We start from the raw sequence: 22,896 nt of genomic DNA on the forward strand, positions 1-22,896 counted from the left end.
CCGAATCATACAATAATACTTCAGAGGTTATACATAAGTCTATTAAACAGCTGAAGAGGAAAACATTTTATAGTGAGTAATTATTTATTTAGATTTTTCATCCATATTACTAGGTCAAAACAGTAAATTTGTTTTTCTACTTTGCAAAATGTAGGAGAAAAAGAATTAAAGGATCAAGGGCTCTTGTGAAAAGTTCTGATTGCCTTGATGCTTGTAGAGGAAAATAAAAAAAACCTAAAGGGCTTTTAGTTAGAAATGGTGAATTAATTAAGTGTTTATCTCTTCTCCTTTCACTAACTCTGCCAAAATGGGAGGCAAAGAATAATAAAGATTTTTGCCTAAGAAAAGAAAATGAGTATGGAAACAGTGATGGTACTATCTGGAAGACAGAGCAGATAGGGCAGTGTAGACAGAGCAGAGAGTGGTAGCTGGGTGATCTGACAGGTTGTCCCGAGAGATTGAACTCAAGGGAGGACGAAGCACAGCCCTGAGAACTAGAGCAGCAGAGGAGTCTGAATACAGACAGGATGGATGGGACTACCTGATCACCTTCCTCTTGTACTCATGCGTTCTCTCTCTCTCTCTCTCTCACACACACACACACACACACACACACATACACACACGCACAACCACCTTCACACTCTCTCCAGCAGAAGAAGGGAGGTTGTTCTCAAAAGAAACTGGAACAACACTGGCTCAGTTTCAAAGTCTCCAGGCATAAAACAGGCCTAGGTTAAGACAGGATTGAAATGAATGCAAGTTTCATGATGACCTGTAAAACCTCTGTCCCCTTATCTGCCTCTGTTCTCAAAATGCTAGCAGTCAGAAACAGACCTTTCTATGCAGGAGACCTCAAGATATTAATCTGGATTAACTGAATGGCTCCCAAGAAAAGATCTATGCAAACTGTAAAATTTGGGGTTTTCCTGGGAAAATGCTGCCTCACCAGCCAATCCTTTTACAGTGTAGTTTAAGCATCAATAAGCTCTGACCATACAGGCAGATGTCTCAGCTTGATGATATCCTGCTCTTAAAAATGCAAGAACATCTAAGGATCATTTGATACATTTAAGTCAGGGGCAAAATATCTGGATGGAAAGAAAGAGAAGAATTCAAAGTTCAGAGAAAAAAATTCAAAATAATTTACAGTTATATCTTCAAATGCTTAAGAAAAATATTATTACCAAAAACAAGAACAGAATATTGTGAAAAAGAAACATAAATGAAATAAATAACTTTTGAATGTGAAAACTATAACCTTAATGTAAAATTCAACAGTAAAAAAATGAAAAGGTAAAATTAGAAAATAATCCACTCAGAAAAATGAGAAATTATATTCCATTTATGTATGATATATTGAAGTATATAGATGCAAAAAAGAGAAAATAATCTAAAATATAGAGAAAGACAATTATAAACCAAAACAGAAAAGACATATTTTAATGAACTGTCACCCTTTATTATCTGTGGGATATTGGCTCCAGGACTTCACCTGGGATACCAAAATCAGTGGATACTCAAGTCCTTTGTATAAAAACTTCAGCATATAATTATTTTTCTTATTAACTTGAAAACTTTTAACTTTTCACTTAAAGAAAGAATTTTATTTCTTATCCTTGGCCTATTTAAGTTGTCAGCATGATTATTCTTAAATGTTAGGGCCATTATTAAATAAAATAATATGAATGAAGGCATTGCCATACCATAATAGTTTATATAATAAGCCAAGTGGCTACTAAATAGCTAACAGATGGGTAGCATATATAGCATGGATCCACTGTACAAAGGGATGATTCATATCCCATGAAGGACCACAAGAAATATCATCAGCCTACTTAGAACAATTTGCAATTTAAAACTAAAAAATTGTTTATTTCTGGAACTTCTCATTTAACATTTTTAAATATTTAATATTTTTAGACTATAGCTAACCAAAATTGTGGAAAGCAAAACCTTGGATGAGGGAGAATGACTGTATATCAAAATATTTCATTTATAAATTGTTATTGAAGATGTTATTTCTACTAATGTTTGAAATTAAATGAAGTTTTTAAAAATTTTTTTAGTTGTTGATGGACCTTTATTTTATTTTATTTTATTTATGTGGTGCTGAGAATTGAACCCACTGCCTCACACATGCCACGCAAGCTCTAAGCTCTCTTCCACTGAGCTACAACTCCAGCTTCTTAAAAAAAACTTTCAAGAAGTCATCTGTCTTTCTTCTTTTTGGAGAAAACTTTGCAGAAACAAGAATATGGTCATCTATGTGGCACCTACATTCTTTACTTCTCCTCAACAAGAAGTATACTCTCTTGTCCATCCAACTTACTGACAGATCTCATTTAATAATTCTTATTTCACTTCAATTTTTTAAAAATATATTTTCCCATAGAAATGATGTTAAACATAGTAGTGGGATCACCAAAATATTCCTCAGAACCTTCTTAACCAGAGAATTATTCAGTTTAGTATTCTCAAATTACAGAACACAGTCCACTTGCATGAGAAATCCCAAACATGGGGCTTAGTGGAAAAATGTGTTATGGCTTCCTGCAGTTTAACAGGGGAAAAAAGAGGCTCCAAAGCTTTTTCCTTTTTGTTTTGTCCTGGTGACCTAGATATATCCACTTTTTTTTTTCCTATTACTGCTCTCTTTGCACCTGCTTGCATTTATTTTTTTTTTCTTGGTTTACACAGACACATAACTTACTTCAGTAGCAATAATAATAGCCAGAGCTTTTTGAGCGCTTATTACATACCAGACGCTGGTCTAAGTATCGTATGTGCACTCTCTCATTTAATCCTTATAACGGCACTGTGTGTAAAGCATTATGTTATTTCCATTATACAGTTGAGATAACTGAGGAGCATAGAAGTTAAAAAAAAAAACTTGATAATCATGTCGCTAGTAGAGAGGGGAATAAGAATTTAAACTTAGGCAATTGTACTCTAGAGCTCATCTCTTTTTAAGATGAGCATAGATGATTAAAAAGTACACAGATAGGAAGATATATTGACAGATAGATAACACATGCAAACACACACAAAATTTTACCTCTACAAAAATTGAAAACACGGGCTGGAGTTGTGGCCAAATCGTAGAGCACTTGCCTGGCATGTGTGAAGCACTGTGTTCGATCTTCAGCACTGAATAAAAATAAATAAAATAAAGGTATTGTGTTTATTTACAACTAAATTAAAAACAACCTGATAACAGGTGGAAATAAAACCCAATATAGCTTATTATTATTTTTTTAAATTTAACAGTGCTGGGGAAAAAAGCAAAGCTCCAATATGTCAGCAATAACGTATGCAACTCATCTTCATTTCAAGGAAAATACCTGGTGCTTTGTAATGAGACAACCGCTCTGGGTAGACAAAGATAGAAGTAAATATACTCTAACAGTAAGTTCTGGCCTCAAAGTGGAAACCACTGCAATTTTTTGGGTGGATCTGAAGGGAGCAACCTTTCCTTTTCCCTTCACTGTGGGACCATCTGGTCCATACAGACAACACCCAAAGTCAGCCCTCAACAGACATTGCAAAGGACAAAAAGGAGATTTTGAGAAGCTAAACTTGCCAGGTAGGGAGGATGCCCAGCTTCATGACACTTCTAGGTTGGCAGTGTGAGAAGCAAAAAAGAAGGTAGGAAGATAGAAAAACACCAAATAACACATATTTGCTTCTATCTTTTACAAAAACAATCGACAAATTTTATAAAATAAAATTTGCAAGTATATTCTTTTCTATAGAATTTAACACAGTGAAAATTTCTGAAGTTGTTTAATACTAACGTTACTTCATTGCTTTAATCCATCGCTGATAGCTAGGAACAGAGTCAAATGTCACAGACACCTCTTGAGCTAGTTGTGAGTGACTACATGAGACTAAGCTGTTCTCAGTCCAGAAATTAGAAATCCTTCTCCAGTGTGCATTCTTACATCCTTGCCAAGGAAAAAAAAAGATCCATTTACCCACTAGGAACTGAACAAGGTCACCTTGGCCCAGGTTGTCAGGAACTAAACAGTAACAGACACTTGTCTACAGGAAGATGACAATATTGCCATTAAAGACTTCTAACATTTTTTTAAATAAAAGACAAAGTACCTTGTAGAGATTTAATGAAGATTTGATATATATGAGATAATTTGTCTCATTTAAGATTGCTTTATAATTTTCTTATTGCCAACTAAGCAAATTTGTTAAGGAAAGAGAGAGAAAGTAAATAAATGACTATTCCAAATGCAGACCAGGAGTCAGTTGATTTTTTCTAGGTAGACAGAAAATCAATAGTTGCAATATGAAATAAAACCCAGATGGTGAGCATTGAGGCACAGATGGGACAGGATATGTCTTCATAAGAGATGCCTAGAATATCTAGCTTCTTCCACAATGGCTGATGTTGACCATTGAGGAAGAAGCTAGATATTTATAATGACAAAAAAGCTTTTCATGTGTTGATAAACACCATAGTGGTATCATGAAGATGAATTAGCTTTGTGACCTTGAAAAATTAGTTTCCTCTATAAAATTAAAGAATTGAAAAAAACAACACTATCCAAAGAGTATGATTTTGGAGTTGCAGCTTTGTGGGATATAAATACACACATTTTTTTTTTAAATACAGAGATTTTTAGTCAAATTATGTAACAGTCAGGATTCCTTAACGCTATCAATGACACAATATCTGCTTCAAAGCAATGCAATAAAAAATAGAGTTTATCCTTTCACAACACTGAAAAGTCCAAGGGTCAGGATAAACTTCAACATGGCCAATTCAGTTGTTTGAATGATAACATTAAATCTGTCATAGGCAGAATAACTGTCCCCCAAAGATGTCCATACCCCAGTGACTAGAAATGGTGAGATGTTATCTTACATGGCAAAAAGGACTTCACAGTTGTGATTAAAGTTTGAGATGAGAAATTATCCTGTACCCAATCTAATCATACAAATACTTAGAAGTAGAAGAGAAAGGTATGAGGACCTGAGAGATGCCATGAGAAGAATTCAATGTGCTGTTCTTGGCTTTGAAGATGGAGAAAAGGGTCCATGAGTAAAGGAATGTGTTGGTTCCTAGAAGCACAATCCTCAGCTGAACAGCCAGAAAGTAAGGGAGAGCCTCAGTTCTTTAGCCACAACCCGATTGAGTCAAAAATGACTCCCTCCTGGAGCTTCCAGATAGAAACAAAGCCTCATTGATGCCTTGATTTTAGTTCAGTTACCTGTATCATACTCTGACCTCCAGATCTCTAAGACAATACATTAATGTTTGTTTGTTTTTGGTACTGGGGATTCAATCCAGGGCCACTCCACTGCTGAGCTATTTCCCTGGTCCTTTTTATTTATTTATTTATTTTTTACTTTGAGACAGGGTCTTGCTAAGTTGCTGAAATTTCTGCTAAGTTGCTGAGGCTGGCCTCAGTAATCCTCTTGTCTCCACCTACAGAGTTGCTGGGATTACAAGTGTGTGCCACCACATCCAGCTTTAAATTTGATTTGTTTTAAATTTGATTCTGCTAAAGTTTGTGGTAATTTGCTATAGTGGCAACAGAAGACTAATAATAGCTGGTACTTTTTACTTTTACATTCTGCTTCCTTGTTGTCTCTTTTTGCAAGTCGTGTGGTCCTAGCAAGTCCAATCTACTTCCTATTGTTGGAACATATTTCCTAATAAATTCTGGAAAACTTCCAAGTCTGATTTCCATTCTTTATGAGTGGGTCAGATGCCCTTCCTGGAGTAGTTAATATGGCTGTTGACATAAATCTCATGCCAATTATATACAGCAAGAGAGGGTAGGTGTCATTTCCATGAAATATACCAAGGATATAGGTAGCAGAATTAGTGCTGGCCAACCCAAACAGGTGTCTACTAAAAAAGTCTTTGGAAAGTTCTCTGTTATATGGGTGCAAACAGCTTTCTTTTTATAGCTTTTTCTATCACTATTTCTTTTTTCTTTTTTTTACATACATGACAATAGTGGAATGCATTACACTCATTATTACCCATTTACAGCACAAGTTTTCGTATCTCTGTGTATAAAGTATGTTCACACCAAATTATGCCATTATACATATACTCTTTTGTTGCATTACAATTCTTAATACACATATATACCACAATTTTTCATATCTCTGTTTGTATATAAGGTATGTTGACACCAACTTCAAACCTTCATACATACATTTTGTATAATGATGACCATCACAGTCCACCATCCTTGCTAATCCCCTTCCCCCTCCCTTTCCCTCCCATCCTTATTCCCTATCTAGAAGTTAGCCAATTCCCAATAAACAAATGCCAAATGTTTTCTCTGATATAAGGGGGGTTACTCAAAGTGGGGTAGGGAGGGAGAGCATGGGAGGAAGATTATATCAGGATTTCTTAGAGCCAGGAAATAAACATAATGAAATATCCAAAAAGGAGAATGTATTCTTCCATATTATCTAAATATGTTTCTAATTACTGCTGTAACAAATTACCACACATTTAGTGGCTTAAAACCATACAAATTTATTATCATAGAGCCTTGGAAGTCAGAAGTCCAAAATGGGTCTACAAGATGCCATCTTTTGTAGGATCTAGGGGAAAATCTGTTTCCTTGCTTCTTGGAAGATAGATAACAAAATAATAAACAATAGATTATTATTGCTTCTAGCTTCTTTTCCCTTCTTTCTTTTTCATTTATGCATTTAATGAATTTTACTGAGCATCTATTTGTGTTAGGTGCTGTCCTAGGCATTAGGAATATAAAAATATAAATCATAGCTTCTGCCTCAAACTGCTTACAGTCCATTGAAAATATGTGTGTGTGTGTCTGTGTGTATTTATATGTGTGTGTGTGTGTCCGTATGTGAGTGCAAAAAAGTGGTTTAGCCTGTGTGGCAGGAGCTGGGGAAGAGGTCAGGAAGCTGTAGAGAAACTTTTTGTTGTGTATTCTTAGCCCATGCACCGTTCTCTGGGAACTTTCCATTCTAGGTATGGAGTTAGACATATACCATAATTTCTGCAGTGACTCAGACCTCTGATCACTGGTAATTAGGCATGTTTAGCATCCATGCTAAGGCAGACTTTTTTTTTTTCTCCCAGGAATTTAAATCATCAATCACAGATGCTAAAACATCTCTGTTGGTGCTGGGAAGGAACAGGGAGTTGGGGTAGCTACATCTGTCCTTATATGCTTAAGATATGCAGAAAAGGCTGTGTACAAAGAATAGAATGCATAAATATTATTGTGAGAAAAGAGGAAACCAGGGAACGTGTAGTCTTGAATGATGGAGTTTTTTCACATTCTAGGTCCTCATAACCACTATCCATGGTGCTGGAGCAGGTGCTTTGGAACCCCCTGGTATTTAGTTCCAGTTTGTATGGAGGAGTCCAAAGGGAGTAGCTATGGTGACTGGGTTGGCCATTGTGGGAACTCAGGCAGTGGCTACTTATCAATTATTATGGAAATATTTCAAGATTCCAGCTAATGCTATGGCTGTATCTGAGTAAACCTGCTTGTATATATATAATAAAGCCTCCATTTTCACTAGAAATAGTTGAATGAGTTTCTGTTACTTGCAAACAAATAACCCCCAAGAACAGCAGAGATCTTGAAGAAGAAAAGAATACATTGTACCTTAGGGAGGCATGATGTTGCAAATCACACCTAGGTGAGTCAGGAAAACTGCGAAACACATGTGCCACTAAGAAGGTGAGGGATGCCATTCCTTCAGTAAGAGCAGAGTTATAAAATGACTCATGCCAGCCATTGTATTAGAGGTTGTAGATGTAAAGACAAGCGTAACAGAGTTGGCCAGAGCTGAAATTTATAGCAAAGGACACATATGCACTTATAATTACAATACTAAGGGATGCTATTTGGGGTAGAAAAGTATCTATGGATGATTTATATATATATATATATATTTTCTTGTTCATTTATTTTATTTTTTTACAAAATACATGCAAAGGACAATTTATCCAGACTTTGAGGATCAGGGAAAATTTCCAGGACTGGTTTACATCTAAATTGTAAACTTAGAATAAGTAGCAATTAAGTAAACAAAGATGGCAGGGTGGCAGGGGCTGGTGCAGGGGGAAGGACCTCAGGCAGAACAATATGAAGAGGTAAATTATATTCCTCTGCTTAAGACATTTAGACTGGTGTCTTTTTCCTTTATTGAAATTTAACTTTCACATGGCCCATCTGTTAAGCCAGGAACACAACAGGAGGAGTAGCTGGGGAGGGGAAACATGATAGGCTCAATTTTGGACAAGTCCTGTTTAAACTGTCTGTGAGCATCCACCTGGTTTTCTCAAGAAGACAGCTAAATATTCAAGTAGAAATCCTGGAGAGTGGCCTAGCCTGGAGAAGAGATTTGAGAATAACCAACATATCATGAGTAAAAGCCTGAGTGCATGAGATTGCCTGGACAGTGAATGTAGAGTAGGAAAAATGCCCAGCATATAACTCGAGGGAACAGTGACTGCAGCTAAAGAATCCAGAGGAAAATTCTTTAAATGCAAAGGAAAATCAGAAAAGTGCAATGCTATAAACTCCATGCTAAGAAAACACGTCAATGAAGAGGAATGCTCCAATCTGTCAAATGCCACCAAGGTGATCAAGTAAAATAAAGCCTAAAGGAATCTGCTGAATTTAGCATCAAGGAATTTTTGATCACCTTGAAGGAAACAGTTTAGGTTCTTTATGGAAGCAACAACAACAAAAGCCATACAACAGTTCCAAAACCAGCAGAGCAGAGGTGAGAGCTGAGGATGTGAGTGCCACACATCACTCAGAGAAACCACAGAACAAATGTAAGCACAGTGTTCAATCTATATATGAATGTGTAAATAATTATAAACAGAACTGCTAATAGATCATAATTTTTATATCAAGATAAAAGCAACTTGGTTGAACTCCATAGAAAAGCATGAATCCCTACCACTGAGGTTACCTCTTTTACTGAATAAAAAAATGAGAAATGAGAAAAATTGTACCTTTTCTTTAGTCATCCAATGATTGCTATCTAGGCACATTTGTTAGGCAATTTCCTAATCTTTTAATCTTCATATTTGCATAACACTTTAAAATTCAGAAATGTTTACTCAGCCTCAGAATCTTATCTCCACTATTATTATTTTTCTCCATTTTACACATGGGGAATCTGAGGTCTAGAGAGTTTTAAATGATCTTCATAGATCACTCAACACTTCAAAGAATGGCCAGAATCACTCATTTGATTCAATGAAACACCCCCAAACACCTATTTCAAAGTTGTTTTTCATTATATTTGATTCCTTAAAATCCTTGGGGAGACAGATAGCATGATATTCTTATTCCTCTTCCAAATATGAGAAAACTTATATGTAGGAAGTTCAAGAGATGGAGCCAAAGAATGTGTATTGTAATGGACAAAGGATGGATCTTTCCAGAAAATCAGATGGCCATTCACTTAGGAACAAATTCCATCAAACCACTGATTCTCCATTTGCACGGTTTTTAAATGGAACACGTATCTGCCTTATAGCTGTGAGGATGAACCAAGATGAAAGGTGGAGACATCTAGGTTAGACCAAAACATGAATAATCAACATATATAATCCCCCTTTTCCCTTCTTCTCCACTTAGATCTCACGGGCAGGCTATCTGACTCCAGGATGGCAGTAATAAACTGCGTAACTACCATAATCATTGACCCATTTACTCATTTTTAAATCTATGTGCACTCTAGTTTAATGAGAATCCAAGAGGTTTACTTTGTAGAAATTAAGTTCCTTATCATTTTTTATAAAGTCCCTCCAATTATGTCATTATAGATTTGGAATACTTCTAAAAATTACCTCTTTTGCTTTCTGCAGATATATTCTGAGAAGTAATAGTTCTGTGACTCTTAGGGAATAGAGAATGAAGAACACTTATTTTGTGTTAAATGATGATATTATTAAGATGTAGAAATTGTTTCAGACTTTATAGCTTATATTTTTGGGCATCATATGCAGTTCTGCTTATATGACTAGAAAACATGAAGACTGATGCGAAATACATTCAAAATCCTTTGCAAACTCAGTGTGAGTTTAACTTAAACAATGAAATATATATGTATACACACACGGACACACATATATTGATGTGGTGCTTCAGTGTCTTAAGCATTGGCTACTTGTGGGAATGTATTCTGGCAACAAAGAATAGAGCATCTTAAAATTGATGCCAGTGTTGTATTTCCAAATGGAAAGTGAATGCAACAGAAATTTTTTTTCATATCTTTAATATAGTAGTGTTGCCAGCATCATTATCCACTGGTCATGCTAATCTCAAAATGCACAATATGTTTGTGTGATCTCTACAATCCAAAAAAAAATGTTGAAAGAAGTGATAATATACAGCTTCATTTTAGTATTTATTATCAGATCATTAAAATGTGCATCAGCCTTACAGAATCTCATCTTGAAAACAATATATACTTCTCTTTAATATTGTGCCACACAGTGTGCTGGATGTGGCTCTGGAGAATTCTCTGCACTCCTGAATCTGTAAATACTCATGAGCAGCTTAGCAATGAAACAGAAAAGAGATGTGTAAACAGCTGCTTTATACGCGTTTTCAAAAGACTTTGTGTTCTGAGTCCTAATATTCATGGAATTTGTTTTAAGTTTAGAGAAAGAAAAATGGAATTTAGTACAGCTGTGAGTCAAAAATTAATTCCAAGGACATGGAATAATATTTCCTTTCCTAAAACATCGCAACAAAACATCTCCTTGGTTTGGATGTGTATATTAATTTGAGAGGCCTTGTTTTTCTGGGGTAGAAAAAAATAGCACAGTACATAGTTTTGCATACAATAAACTCATTAGAAAGAAACTAATTAACAAATTAAGTTTTTCCATGATTAAAATCAGTTTACCAGTGTTTGCATCATATCTTAGAAAATTTATTTACTCAGGCTGCCCCTTACTCCCTCCACCCACATTTGAACAGAAGCCTATCACATCCTCATATCTTGCTCCATTAACAGATATTGTAGTTGAGCCATCTCTATTCCTTTTCCTGTTATATTTTCCACATGCTTCCTGATAACTCATACTTTTAAAATAAGTATTGCAATATCATATTTAAATATAAGATTTGATACAAAGGTATAAAATATGGTTTCTAATAGTTCCCTTTTTATTAGTAGATCATATGGATATATAACTTTCTGCCTATTTCACGTTATTTCAAAGCTCGACTTCAATACTTCTGGTATTTAGTGAGCTACTAAGAAAATTCTGGAATATACTTTACAGATATCAATGAGATTTCACAAAACGAAACGTTCTGATTTGTCTAACATTATGATTACATGCTAGAATCATAACACAGACTCAAAAAATATACCAGTTTCTTTTAGTATGGAAGAACTAATGTAATGATTAATTCAATATTGTACCAAGTTGTTGCAAACTGACAAAGGATATTTTTCATAACTTTTATAACCCTTTCTTCTAATGCATGTATTTATTCATAAAAATAGGATATATGCTTCTTTCTTAATCATTCTTTCATTAGTTGATATCCTTGTTTGAAATAAACTACAAATGCCAAAGAATAAAACTTAATGTACCAGCATTATTAATAATAGTACAATAAGACAATTTAGAACTCTAATTATCAGGAATGGTTTAAATAAGTTATACTATATCCATACAATGGAATAGTATATAGTCATTTAATGGATGTTGTAGAAGAATACTTACTGAAATAGAAAATTGGTCCTGCCAAGAAAAGTAGAAGCAGAATACTTGGTATAACTTTATGAAAAAAGTATCCAAGATCTTAGTAGGGGTTATATTTGAATGGCCATATTAGTATGCCATAAGGTTCTGTTCCAATGTGGATGAAAGGATTAAGGTGCAGCCTGAGTAAATAAATTTTCAGAGATGTGATGACTATATGTGATTTTAATCATGCTGACTTTTAAATCTTTTCTTCATGTTTCTCTGCATTGGGTATTTATCATTTTTAAAACTATAAAAATATCCCAAAGATAACATGATTAGATAGAAGAGGGGGAAAATTGAGCACAGAAGCATTGCTCAGTCCATTCCTGCCAGAGAGTATGGTGCTAGGTTCATATTAATCCACCATTCTCTGCCATCAGACTCCATCAGTAAAAAGCTAAGAATAAGAAAGACTGATATTAATGGCAAAAGGTCCAAAAGACATAGAATGGATGACTTTTTTCTCTGGCTCCTCACTATGAACTTATACCAGACACATTCTCAGGTAAAATTATTATTCTTCAACCTATTTGAAAAAAATTTATTATCATTATCTGGTTTTCCCACAAATTCTGGGCTTGACCATTCCCTTTTACTATTAAACATATGCTGGTCAAATAGCTGTGTGACCAGTAGTGTATAATATTGTTATAGAACATACCTAAAAACCACTATCTTGGTTTTCAAGTGGAATGTACCTGAGAGATAGCCATGTGCAATCCCTCATACTTTGTATTTTGCAAAGGCAAAAAGCACTTTTAACTTATTTTGCAAATGAAGAAGACAAGATCATCTCTGTTAACCTTTATCTTTACTTGATATTAAATCATCTGGCACATTTGTCATTTTTCCTGCATTTGGCATTTTCTGCACGTTGTTAATGCTGATTCTATCTGGTCATCTGCCAGAGGGAAATCAGGTGTCAACAGCCACTTCTCCATTCCAGAGTTCCTAAAGGAAATGAAGATACAATTTCTTAGTTCAAAACATTCATTAAAAAGCAACAAATTCTTACAGCATATTTAAAATATCTCTTTAACTTAAGGATACTGAACTTTTCTTTTTTTATAATGGGATTGGATCCCAGGGTAGCTTAACCACTGAGCCACATCTCCAGCACCCACCCCCCCTACCCCTTTTTAAATTTAGAGACAGGATCTCGCTGAGTTGCTTAGAGCCTCACTAACTTGCTGAGGCTGACTTTGAACTCATGATCCTCCTGCCTTGGCCTCCAGAGGCACTGGGATTACGGGTGTGCACCACCACACCCAGCAAGATACTGAACTTATCATATATTTTTTCAGTTTACATGTTATTCCACAATTATGTGATCCAGAGGTAAAGATAGGTCTAGAAGTCAAGAATAATTCTATGACTATTACGGTTTTTATCAAATATGGCAAATACCATGTTAGGAAAAACAGTACAAATTTCTTGCTTTATTTCTAACATGTGATTCTAGAAAACAGTGGAAAAAGTTTAAATGATAGTAAAAATAAAAAATATACTGAAATTAATTACGTGAATGACAAAAAAATAATCTACATAAAGTTGTAACTAAATTGGCTTGAAATATCTCATAGAGACAGAGATATATTTGTGTTAGGGGACCATTACCCTAAGAGTTAAGAGCCACACCTGTTAGGCCCTAAACCAAGAATAACCTTGGGCAAAACTCAGGATCTCTCTGGGATAAGGTTGCTTAGGCATACTTAACATAGGAAATTTGATTAGTATATATTTAATGGTAAAGGAAAGAGTTAAACTCATGATAATAATGAAGAAATGGACTTGGAAATCTAGTGGGTGCATTCTGCTCAAGTTTTTTTGAAAAATACCAGCATGCATGCGCGTGTGTGCGCGCACACACACACATTCTCCAAACATTTCTAAATTTTAAAACATAAAGTTATACTAGAGATGAAAGCTTATATACTGAACTAGCCAACCTTTCTATTTGCAGCCAATTACCACCCCAATATAATGTTTCACTTTATATAAATTCATTTATTCTTTTATTCATTTCAACTATGTGATGATATAACTATAAAATCAACATTTGGTTATTTTGAATAACCCAAAATAGCAAATAATTTAAAAATCACTTCCACTTGACTTTCAAATCTATTACATGCATTGTTTTTTCCAGAAAATTTACCTCATAATTATATTGTGTGAGAATGAAATGAGTTTCTATTTCAAATTCACACACTGAATTCTGGCTGCTAGATGATGAGAAGCAACCCAGGGTTAACATTTGCCATGTTCCATGGATAATTAGAATCAATCGCATGTGCCTTTAACCCTAAATTTTGTATCAACTTTTTTAAATTTTTAATTTTTTAGGTACTGGAGCTTAACCTCAGGGGTGCTTTACCACTGAACTGCATCTCCAGTTCTTTTTAGTTTTTATTTGGGGACGGAGTCTAAGTTGCCCAGGATGGCCTGAAACTTGTGATTCTCCTGCCTCAGGCTCCCGGGTAGCTGGGATTATAGGCATGCACTACCATGCCCAGTTGGTATTAACTCTTTAAAGCACAAGTTGCCATCCACCATTTTAAGTCCTGTGTTGGACCTTATCACAATCTCACCTTTCCTGCACAAAGTCTTCACACTGTATGTATTCTTCTGAAGGATTTGGTTTTCACAACTCTAAGAGCATTATCATCTCAGTTTCTATGAGAGTTACTTCTCACAGTACAAAGATAGGAAAGCCTTTAGGAAAAGAACTCTTACTCATGCTTACAGCGCTTTAAAATTATTATTACAGGAGTATACCTTTTATTTTCTCCCCAACCTTCACCATAACTGGATTCAATTCAGGTAAAGATTTACTTAAAGGCTTCTCTTTTTGCTCAGTGTATTGACCACTTCACTGGTTTTCATTCACTTCAGAACTTCGAATGACTCACATGGTTCACTCTATATATATATTTGCTTTCTTGTCAGCCTTTTTTGCCCCATCTCTAGATTCTTAATGTGATTTATTGTATGTATTTTACATATATATATATATATATATATATATATATATATTTGTTCATGGTGCTGAATTACGTCCCCAGCCCAAAACATGGATCTGGGGATCAAACTCAGGGCCTTGTACATGTTAAGTAGATGCTCTATGCTGAGCTATATTCTCAGCCCTTTTTTATTCTAAAGAGTTCATCTCAACCCATAACTTAAAAATTTTTGGTTTTGTGTATTATAATACTTCAAGGCCCCACTTCCCAGTGCTAGTACAACATATTTTGACCACCAACCTACCACCATCTGGATTTATTAGGCCCTTTGTAGTTTGAAATATTAGTAGGTGATTATTCCACAAAGGCTCAACATCATGTTACTTTGGGCACAATGTTATTAATTACTAAATTTCTGTATATACTCATTCAAATTTCTGGGACTTCCTTCATTTATTTATTCAACAAGTATTAATGAGTATATATTATGGGTCACCAATCTTCTAGCTGTTATGGATACAGTAGTTAATGTAGCAAACTGAATGCCTATTCTTTTGGAGGTTATTTTTTATACATGGACAATAACAACATTAACAAAGACAAAACAGACTGTGAAGAGGGCTGTGAAGAAAACACAATGGAGAAATGGATAGGAAGTGTTTAGGTGAAGATTCAGATCAGGTGATCATGAAGACATCTGAGGAGGTGACATTTGAGTTGACTCCAAAATGACCAAAGGAAATCAAACAAGCAGTCAGACAAATGTGAAGATCTGGCACATTAGCACAGATGGAAGGGCCACATGGAGGTGTGAGTTTGGCATGTCAGTGGTGTGCCCTCTGCTTGAAACACAGTGAGTGAGCAGAAGAGTTGAATGAAATGAGGTTAGGGATAAGGTGAAGTCCAAGTCACACAGAGCATTGTGAGCTATGGAAGGAGACAGCAACAGGAAACCATTAGAGGGCTTTATTTAGCAAAAGCATGTCCTGAATTATATGTTTTAAAAAATCATTTGCTGAATAGAGATGAGACTGTGGAGTGGCAAAGTGAGAGTAGACAAGTTTCTTGTGCACTACAGAACCATGCTTAAGACCATTGGATACTTTCATTCTGTAGTTCCAAATACCACAAGAATTTTTGGATACATGTTATCTGGTTTTTGTTTTTTAATATTAACCTTCAGAACTGATTAAAGATAAAGGAATTATGAAATTAAGGAGATTCCTAGTGCTTTTGCCCAGGCTGCTGAGTGAATGATGGTGTGATGTGCTGTAAGGGAGTTGGCTGTGGGAAAAGAAGGTTGTTGGAAGAGGAAATGCTGTAGCTTGGGTTTTAAGCATCCTCCAAAGGCCCGTGTAAAGGCTTTGTCCCTAGCTTGTCATTATTGGGAGGTAGTAAGACATTTAAAAGGTGAAACCTATTCAGAGTTCTTCAGTCATTGGGGCATGCCCTTGAAGGGGATAGTGGCACTGCAACTCTCTCCCCTCTCTTTCTCTCTGTCTTACATCCTGGCCATGAGCTGAGGTGCTTTGCTGGGTCCTGTGCTTCTGCCATGGTGTGCTGTCGTATGCTCAAAGCAACAGAGCCAATCAGTCATGGGTTGAAAACTCCAAAACTGTGAGCCAAAACAAAGCTTTCCTTTTTATAAGTTTGTATCTCATCTCAGACGTTTGGTATAGTGATGGAAAGCTGACCAACAGAGGCAGGTTTTTGCTTCTTTCTTTGTATTGGTACTGGGGATTAAACTCAGGGGTGCTTTACTACTAAGTTATATCCTCAGTCCATTTTTTTATTTTTTGTTTTGAGACAGAATCTCACTGAGTTGCTAAGGGTCTTAATAAATTGATGAGACTGATCTTGAATTTGCTATCCTCCTGCCTCAGCCTCCTGAGTTGCTGGGGTTACAGGCATGTACCATCATACCCTGCCAGATGTTAACTTTTGGCATACCTATTAAATTTTCAGTAGAACTCTCAAGCACACTGTTGGACTTTGAATCTGGATATTGGGTGACGTCAGGACTAGACATATAAATATGAGAGGACAAATGAGATCATATAAAGAATACATCCAAATCTTCAGTTTTTAAAATGGCATTCAATATTATCTCTTGGCTTCTCCTCACACAAGTGGGAAAAATTGGAAATGATTCTAATCAAGCATCCTGGAAGTGGAGGTGTATGTCAAGAGCCATCTCTCTGAGGTAACTCTTCTCCAAACATGTTTATTTTAAGAGTGGAAAATTCATTATGGCAACTTCATTTTGATTTGCTTCTATGACCAGAAGAAAAGAAACCTTCTCTTTACTCTCAGATTCTGACTTTAAAATCTCTGTAGGAAAACTGTTCATGCAGTAGCTGCAAATATTACTGACATCACAGTATATCATCCAAGGACAAGGGTCAGAAATTCTACAAGCAAACTTATATTCTTGTGAGATTTCCTGGCAGATGTTGTAGATAGAAAAGTTCACTCAGAATTCCAATAAGCAGATAAATATTTGCATGGTTTTATATAGAAAAATATTTATATCTTTAAAATTGCTTCTTTGCTTATCACTAGAGTAGTAGCATCAGGGCCTGGTGCCCAATAAATGTATGATGACATAATAAATATACAGATGATCACTGTCATCCCTTGACACTTTTTAGTAAAGTCTGTCATGTATTGCAGAAATGCATAACTTGGTGCACTACAGAACCATGCTTAAGACCATTGGATACTTTCATCCTGTAGTTCCAAATACCACAAGAATTTTTGGATACATGTTATCTGTTTTTTTAATATTAACCAAGTGAATCTTGCCATATTAAATGTTTTTAGAATATGGAAGTGGAGTTTCATTTTTCTATGCATGATTGTTTAATTCTTATTGATCAAAAATAACTTTGAAAATTCTTATTGACTCTTTCATCATGATTGCAGAGAGTTGGACAAATAAATAAATGTCCAATTCAGTGATTGTATCTAGTGGTAGCTACATTTAAACATTGTTTAAAGTTTGTTTCCTTATGTTTTGTTTTAGTGTGGTAGTAACCCCTTCCTGAGTGGGTCCATTTATAATCCCTGAGGAGATAGTAAACTCTAAAATATATAACTCTTGTAATCAAAGAAAACTGTTCTTGTTTTCTTCTCCAGTCATATGCATTTCCATCACTCATAACACCAAATAACATGCTTTAAAGTTGTGGTGTCTTCACCAGTAGAACTGTTTCTGCCAATTCACTATTCTCTTCTTCTTTTAATGCATATAACTATTAATCTCTTTTTAGTCTAAAAAATTCTAATGCCATAACAATCTCACTCATCAATGTTTCAAATTTTAAGGAAAGCATTCTTGTTATTACTTGACTTATGTGCAACATTTAGTGTCTGGTATTTAACTGCTATTTATTTGCTCTTTGCATTTCAAATTAACTGTACCATTTTTCTTTTCCATTGTCTTAGTAATAATGCTCCAAATGCATTATGGGAAAATAGTCATCTTTATAAGACAATGGAAAATTCCAATTCTTATTACACAAACAGAGAGATTAGTGGATATATTTGGGTAAATAATTAAAATTCATTTATTCATTTAATGCATTTTAAAGTCCTAGTTATTGTGCTATTGGTAGGGATATAAAGATGAATATGATACAGTCTCTGCTCCCAAAAGGCTTAAGTAGTAGAGGAAAGTGGATATACAAGAGTAGGTACACCAAAGTGTCACTGAACTTTAATGGCAATAGGTGGAGGAATGGAGAGAGGGAGAAAGGCATTTTCAATTTAGCTATAATAACCTTCATAGAGAATGTTTTTAAAGGAAAATAAACCACATGATCAATGTAATCCTCATCCCTTTTACTGGATATTTTTATTTTTTGAAAAAGCTATCTTTAACAATATTCTTTTTTCTTTGATGCCAAATCAATTTTTTTTTTTTTTTTTACAAATTGTTGCTTTTATTTGTATAGATACTTGCACTGGATAGATTGGATAAGCCGTTAAAGGGATACAAGGCCACATCACCTTTTGAAACACAAAACTTAAAAAACTTGTGTTTTTATTCACCAGGATATAAATATAAAACTATTGGGTTTTATTGATAATTATGATAAAAGTTAGAACATGGTTTAGATATAGTCTAAGGCTCTTTCCTAGAGGTCTCCCTTTACCCTGTACTGGGGATTGGTTGAATTTAGGGCCTGGCACATGCTAGGCAAAAGCTAAGAGCTCTACCATTGAGCTATATCTCCAGCCCTTTTTATTTTGAGACAGGATCTCATAAAGTTGTCCAAGATGGTCCCAAACTTGTAATCCTCCTGCATCAGGCTTCTGAGTGACTGGGATTGCAGATGTGTACCCCTGCACTCAGTTAGAAGACTAACTGGATTTACATCTTTTCACCATTGTTCTGCCAGATGATTCTTTTATGTAGTTGAATTGAACTCAACAATAATTTGAGTGCTAATCTATAACTATAACTATAACTATATATATATATATATATATATTCGTATGTTTATTTTGGGACCAATGTTAATTTTCCTGCTTTTAGTTTCCATGTAGACCTAACAATTTTCATTAAGGATTTGTCCTTTGACTTTTCTTTTAGAGAAGAAAATAAGTTCACTAAATAATAACAGAAATTAAACAGGATTTCCAAGAAAAGTGAAAGGAGAACAGGTATAAGAAAAAAAAATTTTTAAAGAGACAGAGATAGAGAGAATTTTTTAATATTTATGTTTTAGTTTTTGGTGGACACAACATCTTTATTTTTTATTTTTATGTGGTGCTGAGGATCGAACCCAGCGTCCTGCACATGCCAGGCGAGCACGTTACCGCTTGAACCACATCCCCAGCCCCAGGTATAAGAAAATTTGAAAGTTGATTTTTTTTTTTTTAAAATAAATCCTTGTTACTTATATTGGAATTAACAAAGAATTTTTACATTTTAAACTAAGTTTCAAGGTCACCTCTCTTATCTTTCTCTTATTCCTCAACATAATGTTTTTTGCTCCAATCAGTTCATTTTAAATTGTTCTTGATGAGATCACAACAACGACCTGAAAGCAAGCCCACTTACCTTTTATTTAGAGCTTTTGGCAATATTTGACATCAGTGACAGTACCCACATCCTTGAAACATTGTCACCTTTGCCTCCTGATCCTAGACTTCCTTTCATCTAATTTGGTCACCACTCCTTCAAAAAAACAAAAACAAAAATTAAAAAAACCCTCTGCACTCACTGAGATTAAAGGGGATTAGAGCTCACCCTAATGATCTCATTTTAATGTGATTACATCTGCAGGACCCCATTTGCTATATACGGTTCTGTTCATGAATATGGGAGTTGGGACTTTGACTGCCTTTTGGTGACACAACTCAACTCATAATGTTTAGTAAATAGGAATATAGAAATTTATTGACTTTTTTAAAGTTACATAGTGTTCCAAATACTTCATATGACTTACCTAGTACTCACAATATATCCAATACTATTCACCTTCATTTAATGAAAAAAACTGAGTATGGTGCCTACAGTCACTTAACTAGTAAGTGACATGATAGGGATTCCAAACCAGTTGAGTGAATAAATTAAACAATGATATAATTGCCTATGTGGTTTATAGTAAGCATAGGTTGATTGATGAATGAGGGCTCATAAAACTATTTCAATGACTAGTTGTTGAATGAAAGAATGAATGTGTTTCTAGGTCTTTTAGAAGCTACCTCTTATAACTCTAGGCATTGTTTCAATGACCCTATCCTCTTCCTTAGCTCAGTACTATAGCCATAGTGATCTTTTGTCTCTTTGAATTATTCTCCATCATTCCCTCCCTACCTGTTCACATTTCTTCTGATGCTTAGTAAAAACTATATATCTTCTATATTCCTCTAGCCTTTTAATTTGAGGTTTAAAATTGGTGTCCTTGGCATTTGTTCTTGGCTCTCTAATGCACTCTGCTCTGGCTTCCTGCTGACCGTTTCTAAGCACTAACCTGGTAAGATTGAGCTCCAGCCTTGCTATGTGGCTGGTGCCCAGCTTCTTCGTGAGGTGTTGGTTGAATGGGATAGGCAGATACTGAACCAAATGATCAGGCATTGGGCTTTCTCCATGATCTGGGGGAAGGCATCCGGACTCTACAGAGGGATGGACAGTAATTAAATTTCACAATGATGTTTCAAGAGGACAATACAATTCTTTCATTTAACAAATGCTCATCAAAAGAGACTTGGAAGTCCTCACTCTGGGGATGCAAGCCACTGAAAAACAAGAACCAAGTGGAATCCTCAACTTCATCAAGAGTCAAGAGTACACAAAAGACCACATATTGTATGATTGCTTTTATATGAAGTGTCTCAAGTAGGCAAATCCACAGAGACAGGAAGTAGATTAAAGGTTGCCTAAAGCCTGGGGTTACAGGGAGGAAGAGGATGTACTGCTAATAGGTACTGAGTTTCCTCTGTAGGGTAATAAAAATGTTCTAAAATTAAAAAAAAAAAAAAAGAGTCAAGAGTAGGTTACAGAAGAAGGGGTTGAATTACAGAAAAGCTCAGACACATTCCAAGGACTGCCTTTTTCCCTCACTGAGCTTTAATTGGGCCACTTTTGTGTGAGGGGATTTTTTCCTCTCGGCATTTAAAAGGTGAAATTTGGCCTCTGACATTTGCATAAGAATGGAAGAGATTCTCCTCACACACTTAAAATGCTGATAAAACTAGTAAAATATATATTTTAAGAGTTTATGTCCACCAACCATACACATATTATTTGAACTGAAATATTTGAGCTGAACAGCGTTGGTAGTGAAAGAGAGAGAAGGATTTATGACCATGTGTTCACACACATAAATAATAAAGACCAGGTTGAAGATGACCTGAAACAGTTCTTATAAATCAAGAGAGATATCAAAAATCTGAGGTTTGAGCTATTAGAAATTTTCATTCATGTCTTTTATTGACTCTGAAAATTATTTTGAACATGTTTATTTTTGTTAGCTTTCATTGCTTAATAATTTTGCACTGTGCTATCCATTTACAATATAAATTTTTATATCTTTAAATTAATTAGTTTGTTAACTAGTACATGCACATACTTTAAGGGGATTGATATATTTCTATTATTTGTGTGTGTGTGGTGCTGGGAATCAAACCCAGGGCCTTATGCATGTCAACAAGCACTCTACCAGAGAGCCACATTCCCAGCATGTATTTTTAAATAATGTGTGAATAATACTTTGTCTTCACTATCTTCCAAAAAAAATACAATATTTAATACTTTACAATAGCCATTCAAATGTTTCACAGTCAAATCATAGAGTATGATTACTGGTTTTTTCCTTATTTTATGTGTGCCTGAAGTTATTGATTGCCTTATTTTTTTACATATCCCCCCCTTTTTTAAAATAAATTCTTAGTACAATTATCCTCAAGTTCAATTATATCATAACATTTCTAGTAGCTCATATTATTTCTGGCTTGGAACAAACGTTCTCCTTAAACCTGAGCTGGCTGCTGTTTATGCTGTCTTCTTAGCTGTTCCTTTGCTGTTATCTATGGAGTCCTCTTTGTCTTCTCCTGTATTATTTCCCGTTTCCTTTATTTAGTTTCTTCTCTTTCTGGGTCTGTTCCTTTATTGTTATTGAAGATGTTCTTTAGAACTTTTGTAGGTTGAAAAGAGGTAAAGATTATGAGGATGGGACACTTCACTGTGCCAGTCATATTGCCTAATCTGTATTGGTTGCCCTCCACAACTGGTACACAAATTTTATCTTGGCATCTCCAAGATAGTAAAAAAAAAACATCTGTGAGATTCTCTTGTGTGTATATTCTGCTTTCTATTACATATGTATATATCTCTTAGATCCATAGGGGATTGACTCTATGACTCGCTTCAGGTACCAAAATTCACTGATGTTCACATCCCCTATATAAAATGGTGCCACGCATCTCATATACTTTAAATCGTCTTTGATAGTATTTATCATAACTAATACAATGAATGTGCTATGTAAATAATTGTCATGCTGTATTGTTTAGAGAATAAATGATGAGAAAAAAGTCTGCACGTGTCCAGTACAAATGTATTTTTTAAAAACCATTTTCAGTCTCCAATTGGTTGAAATGTGGAATCCATTCATATGGAGGGCCAACAGTACATGTATCTATATAAACATAGAGAGTGGGGAAGAG

The 22,896-nt window shown here is 35.0% G+C and overlaps 1 long non-coding RNA gene across 1 annotated transcript; it reads right to left on the reverse strand.

Annotated features, from left to right (window-relative positions):
• Positions 1-3,058: 3,058 nt before the first annotated feature.
• LOC131423576 (uncharacterized) lies at positions 3,059-20,882 on the reverse strand. The gene is made up of 4 exons (XR_009225301.1): positions 20,703-20,882; positions 19,787-19,903; positions 12,559-12,706; positions 3,059-3,150 (listed from the first exon to the last, which is right to left on the reverse strand). It is a non-coding gene; the product is annotated as an uncharacterized LOC131423576 (long non-coding RNA).
• Positions 20,883-22,896: the final 2,014 nt, after the last annotated feature.

Source organism: Marmota monax, unplaced genomic scaffold (genome assembly GCF_021218885.2).
Source record: "Marmota monax isolate L192 unplaced genomic scaffold, Marmota_monax_Labrador192_F-V1.1 WCK01_AAM20220418_F8-fsc00018, whole genome shotgun sequence".
NCBI classification, from domain to species: domain Eukaryota; kingdom Metazoa; phylum Chordata; class Mammalia; order Rodentia; family Sciuridae; genus Marmota; species Marmota monax.